Raw genomic sequence first — 8692 nt, forward strand, 5'->3', positions numbered from 1 at the left:
GTGACGGATCGGATCCGTCGCCAATACTTATTGGCGACGGATTGGATCCGTCGCCAATGTTTTCCCGTCGCCAATGTTTTCCCGTCGCCAATACCCCGTTGCCAATACTCAGTTTTCTACTAGTGAATGTCAAAACTAAATAAGTTTTAATATCTTATACTTGCCGGTACAACTAAATATGCCTTACTAGCAAAAAGTGGTAATCAAATATACTAATCTGGTAACTTAATCCATTGTTTACCTACCATTTTAGCAAAGTTTTTAAGTATCATGCATCATCCTGTTCCCGCATGCATTCTAGGATACTTTTTTTGTGCAAGCCGAACCATGTATATCTTTGTGTTCGTATATTTTTGATATTTTTCGTGCTCTCGTGTGATTGATATTAGCTTATTAGTTTATCCTGGGGAGTTTGTCATAACGCCTTCCCAGACCCTGTGCGTTCGGGGATCTTGGTGCGCTCCTCACCTTATGTAGTGGAACTTTGTATCCACGAATCACAACCAGCAAAAGCCATAGGTTAAAACCTGAGTTTTACGGTACAATATTCTAGGCTTGAACCTCGGTGAAGTGATCACTAATGACAGCAGCTCAGGAGGTAGAAAGATGTAACGGGTGATTAGTGAGTAGGGTAGAATTAGTCGTCGGATCAGTTTTACACATTGCCCGCCACTCAAGGAAATGAGTTAGACCTGGCAACAGAGCTAGTTTATTTTATTTTATTTATGATGAGATTAAGCTAGCTAGCTAATGATAAATAATGGTTCGGTCACTGTAGTAGGTTGCTTGCACAGTTTTGCTTTCTTTGATCGATCGTACAAATGAAACCTGTCAGTGTTCATACTGGTGAATGGTTATAAGTTACAAGAACTTGGGCTGATAATAGCTCTTGAACACCAGAGTTCATAAACCATGCTGTCTATTGAAGGATTAGTCAATCCTTATGTTCGTCAAAGTCTTTTCTACAAGGTTATCGTGTTGGCGATGGAGTATAAAGCTTTAAAATTTGACATTTTGCTTCAGCTGCCAATCTGATGTTAACTTTCTAACTCGATTACGATATAGATATAAAGTTTGTATAATATCTTGATGCTAAGAAAAGTCAGAAAAAGGAAAATAAAAAATAAAGAATGCAAAAAAACTATTTATCGCAATATAAAAATGTTAAAGTAAGAGAGAGAGAGAATCTTGGGTAAATTTCCCTTGAATTGAATATTGAGTGTGCACATATATTTATACAAGTAGAGGAGTGTGAGGTTTGTTCTCCCAAGCAATGTGGGACTAAAACCCACTACAATACACTATTATCAACAGCCCCCTTCAAACTCATGTTGGATCAAACAAAGTGAGTTTGCGTACAAGAAACTGGAACCGATGAACAGGTAATGCCTTTGTGAAGAAATCTGCAAGCTCGTCAGCGGATGAAACATGAGGAAGTAGAATTGTCTTGTCCTTGATAACTTGGTGACGGACAAAATGAGCGTCGATCTCAATATGTTTGGTCCTTTCATGAAATACTGGATTATTAGCAATCTGGATGGCACTCTTATTATCACAGTAGAGAGGAGTAGGAGTCGTAACAGAAATACCGAAATCACTGAGAAGGCGACGAAGATGAATAATCTCTTTAGCTGTTGTGGACATTGCACGATACTCTGCCTCAGTACTGGAAAGAGCAATAACATCTTGTTTCTTACTTCGCCAGGAAATAAGGGAATCACCAAGAAATATACAATAACCTGTGGTAGACTTTCTGGTAGTTGGATCACCAGCCCAATCAGCATCAGAATATGCACAAAGCTCTAACTTAGATGTAGCAGGAAACAAAAGTGAGCGAGTGCTAGTACCCCGGAGGTACCGAAGAATCCGTAATAAGACAGCATAGTGTACAGAACGTGGGGCACTAACAAATTGACTGACAATACCAACAGCATGAGAGATATCTGGTCGAGAGATGCACAAATAGACCAACTGACCAACAAGATGTCGATATCGGGTAGGATCAGATAGAGGCTCACCGTCAGTAGAGCAAAGTTTGACATTCTGCTGGAGTGGAGTATCGACAGTTGTATTATCAGTTAACTCAGCTTGATTTAGAATATCTGAGAGATACTTCTGTTGAGACAGTAATACACCCCGCGGGCCTTGAGAAATTTCTAGACCAAGGAAATACCGAAGAGATCCAAGATCCTTCATGTGGAACTGTTGTTGCAACTGAGATTTTGCGTATTGTATACCTGTCATATCATCACCTGTAATGATCATATCATCTACATAGATGAGTAATAAAACCCTGCCACGCGATGTAGTGCGAACAAACAGAGAAGCATCTTGATGACTTTCTATAAAGCCCGCTTTGAGCACAACATCGCGAAAACACTCAAACCAAGCGCGGGGTGCCTGTTTGAGACCATAAACAGCACGACGAAGGAGACATACATGTCCCGGAGGAATATTTGACCCTGGAGGCGGTTGCATATATACGGTCTCTGATAAAGAGCCATGAAGAAAAGCATTTTTGACATCCATCTGGTATAAGGGCCAACGATGAGCAGCAGCGACCGCAAGGAGAGTACGCACAGTGGGCATCTGAGCAACAGGAGCAAAGGTCTCCTCATAATCAATACCTTGTTGCTGAGTAAAACCTCTAGCCACTAAACGAGCTTTTCGACGTTCAATGGTGCCATCAGGACGAAACTTGACCTTATAAACCCATTTACTGCCAACAAGAGAGATCCCAGGAGGACAGGGAACAATATCCCAGGTATGAGTTTGCTGAAATGCTTGAAATTCCTCAGCCATAGCTTGTCGCCACTCTGGAATTTGAACTGCCTCTTGGAAGGACTTTGGCTCAACAATAGTATGAATGGCAGCAAGAAAGTTATGAAAGATAGGTGAATAAGAAGTAACAGAAGCATACCGGGCAGGCATGACATGTGGGCGTTTGCCTCGACGAAGAGCAAGAGGAACCTCAGGCGGGGGAGATGCTGGCGCAGGTGCATGAAGATCAACAGTATTTTCTGGAGTGAGAGTTGTGTCCACAGGATATGGATTAGATGGTGTAAGAGAAGACTCAGGTGAGGAAGAGTCAACAGAAGGAGAGGGAGAGATGTCAGGGAGATCTCGAAAGGAAAATTGAGGTGAAGAAGTGGGTGATGCAGTGGACGGGGAAGCATGATCGGTAGAGTGGAGGAAATTAAAGTCATCAGAAGTAGAATAATATGGAGAATCCTCTTCGAACTGAACATGACGAGATATATGAACTCGACGAGTTGCGGGATCATAACAACGATAACCTCGATGTTCTGAACTAATTCCTAAATAAACACAAGAAACTGCTCTGGGAGACAATTTATCACGTTCGTGAGATGGCAGAAAAACAAAACATCGACAACCAAAAACGCGAACTAGATCATAACGGGGAGGATGAGTATAAACACGACTATAAGGAGTAGCACCGGAAAGAGAGCTAGATGGAGTGATATTAATGGCATGAGTCGCGGTGAGAATAGCCTCAGCCCAGAAACGACGAGGAACAGAGTAAGAAATGAGCATTGATCGGGCAGTATCGAGGATATGACGATGTTTGCGTTCAGCAACACCATTTTGCTCATGAGTGTAGGGACATGACTGTTGAAAGATAGTCCCATGAGAGGACATGATAGAGCGCATGGCAGAGGATAGGTACTCTTTGGCACAATCAGAACGAAAAACTTTAATACGAGATTGCCATTGAGTGAAAATCATAGCAGTGAAGGCTTGATAAGCAGTAAGTACGTCAGAGCGATTCTTAAGTAGGTAAACCCATGTAAAACGAGAGAAATCGTCGATAAAACTAACATAATATAAGTAGCCAGATGAAGAAGGCAAAGGAGCTGGCCCCCAAATATCAGAATGTACTAAATCAAATAAGGAAGTGGATACAGATGTACTCATTTTAAATGGTAAAGCAGTGAATTTAGCCAATTTGCAACCAGCACATGACTCAATACTAGAACTAGATGATACAGGACCAAGTACTCCAGACTGAATAAGACTCTCCAGCCTTTTATTACACACATGACCAAGTCGTCTATGCCATAAATTGGCAGGAAGCGAGGTAGAGGGTTTTGACGAACAAAGAGAAGCAACAAGAGAACGTGGACGTATGGACTCTGGAAGGTGAAGATATTCCAGAAAATACAGTTTGTGCCTCCTACGACCCGCCCCAACCGTCTTGCCCGTCTGTGGATCCTGCACAATACAAGTATCAGAAGAAAATGAGACAAACAGGCCCGCCATGCATAAAGAGCTAATAGAAATTAAATTCAAGCACAATTGTGGAGCCACATAGACGGGACCAAGTGTTAGACGACCAGATGGATCATTTTGTGGGGTAATAGAGCCATACTGAGTAATGGACAATGGTTGTCCAGCAGCTGTGTAGATAGGAGGAAGAGAGGATGAAGTAAAGACAGAGGATAAAAGTGAGGCATTACAAGTCATATGAAAGGAACAACCAGAGTCAAAAATCCAGAGATCATTCATACCAGAGACTGAAGGATTAGCTGAAGAACCAGCAAAATGCATACCAGAGAGTTGTGCGGCGGATGTAGAGGTGATATGTTGAAAAGCATCAAGTTGACGGCGAAGACTTTCAATAGCTTGAATAGTAGAGTCTGAAGTAGTAGAAGGTATAGCATTGGCCAACAATCCTGGTGTACGAGAGGGTTGAGACTGAGGGGGTCGCCGACCACGTCCAGTACCTGAGGAACGTAACTCAGGATGAAGCTTGAAGCATGTCTCAATGCGGTGTCCTTCCTTCTTACAATATTTGCAAGAGAGCTTAGATCGAGCCTGTGGAGAGGGAGCCTGTGGAGAAGTATAATTCATAACAGGAGCAGTGACAGGTACAGACAAAACAGTCTCGAGTGAAGAGGTAGGAGTGTCTGTTGACAAATTGAGTCGTGCTGTCTGCTGCCGGGTCTCATAAGCAGTGAGAGCTCCCATAACTGAGGCCAAAGTCGGAAATTGAGGCTGGTGAAGTAGTTGATCAGCCATAGTTGAATATTCAGGAAGGGACTGAAACAATTGATGCACCTCATGCCGTTCGTACCAGGCTAGCCAGTCTTCATATGTGGAATTACGTCCAGGAAGCATGGAGCGTAACTCTGTCCAAAAAGCTTGCATTTGTCCAAAATGGGACTGCAGAGATGAACTACCTTTGCGTTGTAGAGAAATGCGTTGCAGAAGATATGCCTCCCGTGCACCCGAGCACTCAGTGAAACGCTCAGTGAGACGAGTCCACATGGCCTGAGCAGAGGGAAGCGAGCCAATCTCGACAGTGAGACCAGAGCCAACACAGCGAGTGAGATAATCCATAACACGAAATTCCTGCAATTGCCACTCTGAACTCTCCTTGACATAGAGAGCACGAGCAGTCTGAAGATCGACATCACCACTGCCAGAGGCAATAGTACTGGATGAAGCAACAGTGCTGATGGACGGTGGAACTGGTCCCGTACTGGTGAGATGATCAAGCAAACCAGCGCCACGCAAGGCATTGGTGACAATGGTGGACCACCCTGCCCAGTCACTTTGATCATTGAGGGGCAAAGGTGGTTTGGGAATCTTCTCTGAAGGAGCCATAACAGCAATCTTGAGACGTTAAGATGTCGAGATGCTGTTACTAATGTCGTTCGTTTGAGGCCGAGAGACGGCTTGAAACGACGATGCCGTTAATTTGAGACCGAGAGACGGTCTTGAAACGACAATGCCGTTAAAATAGAACCCGAAGGTTAGAATGAAACCCGAAGGTTTAAAATAGAACCCGAAGGTTAGAATGAAACCCGAAGGTTTAAAATAGAACCCGAAGGTTAGAATGAAACCCGAAGGTTTAAAATAGAACCCGAAGGTTAAACGAGAACGCGAAACGCGTTAAGAGGCCGCAAAACGACAAGGCCAAAATATCTGGCAGATGAACGCCAAATAATTAAAAATAAAAATAAAAAAAATAAAACATTAAACGGCTGCAAAGCAATAAGGCCAAGATTTGGCAAAAGAACGCAAAAGCGTTAAAAATTTTATTGAAAGGGAAATAGCCCTAGCTCTGATACCATGTTAAAGTAAGAGAGAGAGAGAGAATCTTGGGTAAATTTCCCTTGAATTGAATATTGAGTGTGCACATATATTTATACAAGTAGAGGAGTGTGAGGTTTGTTCTCCCAAGCAATGTGGGACTAAAACCCACTACAATACACTATTATCAACAGCAAAGATAGAGGGCCCATCACTTAGAGCAGCTAATATAAATTTGAAGGTTTATTTCTCAAAGTATTGACAGTGTACTACATTCATTTGCTACAAAGTATAAACAATATCCTAACGAATCAGTTTTCAAAGCTGGGTTGTTGGACACGCAGTTTAGTAACAAATTAAGGTAGCACATCCTGATTTACGAACAAAACTATTCATAACAATTTAGAGACTCGTAGGCCATTGAAGTCTGGATCACTTGTACAAGTGTTGGTATAGGTTAAGAAAAGTTCTAGGTTTAACTAAAAACTTAAAAGATGACGTCTTTGCCTTCTCATTAAGACTTTGTTGGACTGCGAACTAGTTCCGGTAGAAATGATAAAATGAGTAATGTTCCTTTTCCAATAAGAAGGGCTATTGAAGGAATATAAGTGCTATCAAGACACAACACACACAAGCTGATTTTTCTTATGCATGCTAGGGGCCATTGAAAATCGTCAAATTGTGCACTCCACACTGTCCGCTTATTTGTTCTTGTATGGATCAACACACATGAAATCAGACTTTTCTGATGCATACAATCAGACATGAAAATCTCCAAGTTGTCCTCTTATTTGTCATTACTAGTATTTAGACCCGTGCAAAGCACGATTTCCAAAAGATTTTCTACAAATATTGAACATCTTACGAAAATAAAGTATTCTGCTTTAGATATGAAGTATAGTGATGGAAGTGAACCGAATAATTAATAAACTGTTCGGTTATTATTCGTCCAAATATTCGCAGAAGTTTATTTCGATAGTTCATTTAGTACTAAACAAATAATTTTTAGTGTTCGGCTTATAAATGAATAGAATCTAACCAAATGTATGTTCGATTTGGTAGTTTATTAACAATTCGATTCGATAACTTTTTAATAGAATTTAACCAAATGTATGTTTGATTCTAATAATGCATGTTATATATGTGTTTGCTTATTAATCATGAAACTAATGAGAAAGTTATAAAGTATTATCTACAGATCTAATCCAAGGAACTCAACTTCAGAGAAATAAATTGAGACAACATTTGTCCTGTGCATTACGATTTGGCCTAATTGTGTGCCAGCATCACATAAAAAAAAGGAGTTGAAGATTTTGTTTTTGTTTTTTTTTTTCATTAAGAGCAGTAGTGTACATGTACATCTACAAATGAGAATTACATGTCCCGGAGGAATATTTGACCCTGGAGGCGGTTGCATATATACGGTCTCTGATAAAGAGCCATGAAGAAAAGCATTTTTGACATCCATCTGGTATAAGGGCCAACGATGAGCAGCAGCGACCGCAAGGAGAGTACGCACAGTGGGCATCTGAGCAACAGGAGCAAAGGTCTCCTCATAATCAATACCTTGTTGCTGAGTAAAACCTCTAGCCACTAAACGAGCTTTTCGACGTTCAATGGTGCCATCAGGACGAAACTTGACCTTATAAACCCATTTACTGCCAACAAGAGAGATCCCAGGAGGACAGGGAACAATATCCCAGGTATGAGTTTGCTGAAATGCTTGAAATTCCTCAGCCATAGCTTGTCGCCACTCTGGAATTTGAACTGCCTCTTGGAAGGACTTTGGCTCAACAATAGTATGAATGGCAGCAAGAAAGTTATGAAAGATAGGTGAATAAGAAGTAACAGAAGCATACCGGGCAGGCATGACATGTGGGCGTTTGCCTCGACGAAGAGCAAGAGGAACCTCAGGCGGGGGAGATGCTGGCGCAGGTGCATGAAGATCAACAGTATTTTCTGGAGTGAGAGTTGTGTCCACAGGATATGGATTAGATGGTGTAAGAGAAGACTCAGGTGAGGAAGAGTCAACAGAAGGAGAGGGAGAGATGTCAGGGAGATCTCGAAAGGAAAATTGAGGTGAAGAAGTGGGTGATGCAGTGGACGGGGAAGCATGATCGGTAGAGTGGAGGAAATTAAAGTCATCAGAAGTAGAATAATATGGAGAATCCTCTTCGAACTGAACATGACGAGATATATGAACTCGACGAGTTGCGGGATCATAACAACGATAACCTCGATGTTCTGAACTAATTCCTAAATAAACACAAGAAACTGCTCTGGGAGACAATTTATCACGTTCGTGAGATGGCAGAAAAACAAAACATCGACAACCAAAAACGCGAACTAGATCATAACGGGGAGGATGAGTATAAACACGACTATAAGGAGTAGCACCGGAAAGAGAGCTAGATGGAGTGATATTAATGGCATGAGTCGCGGTGAGAATAGCCTCAGCCCAGAAACGACGAGGAACAGAGTAAGAAATGAGCATTGATCGGGCAGTATCGAGGATATGACGATGTTTGCGTTCAGCAACACCATTTTGCTCATGAGTGTAGGGACATGACTGTTGAAAGATAGTCCCATGAGAGGACATGATAGAGCGCATGGCAGAGGATAGGTACTCTTTGGC

This window comes from Asparagus officinalis, chromosome 8 (genome assembly GCF_001876935.1).
Source record: "Asparagus officinalis chromosome 8, Aspof.V1, whole genome shotgun sequence".
NCBI classification, from domain to species: domain Eukaryota; kingdom Viridiplantae; phylum Streptophyta; class Magnoliopsida; order Asparagales; family Asparagaceae; genus Asparagus; species Asparagus officinalis.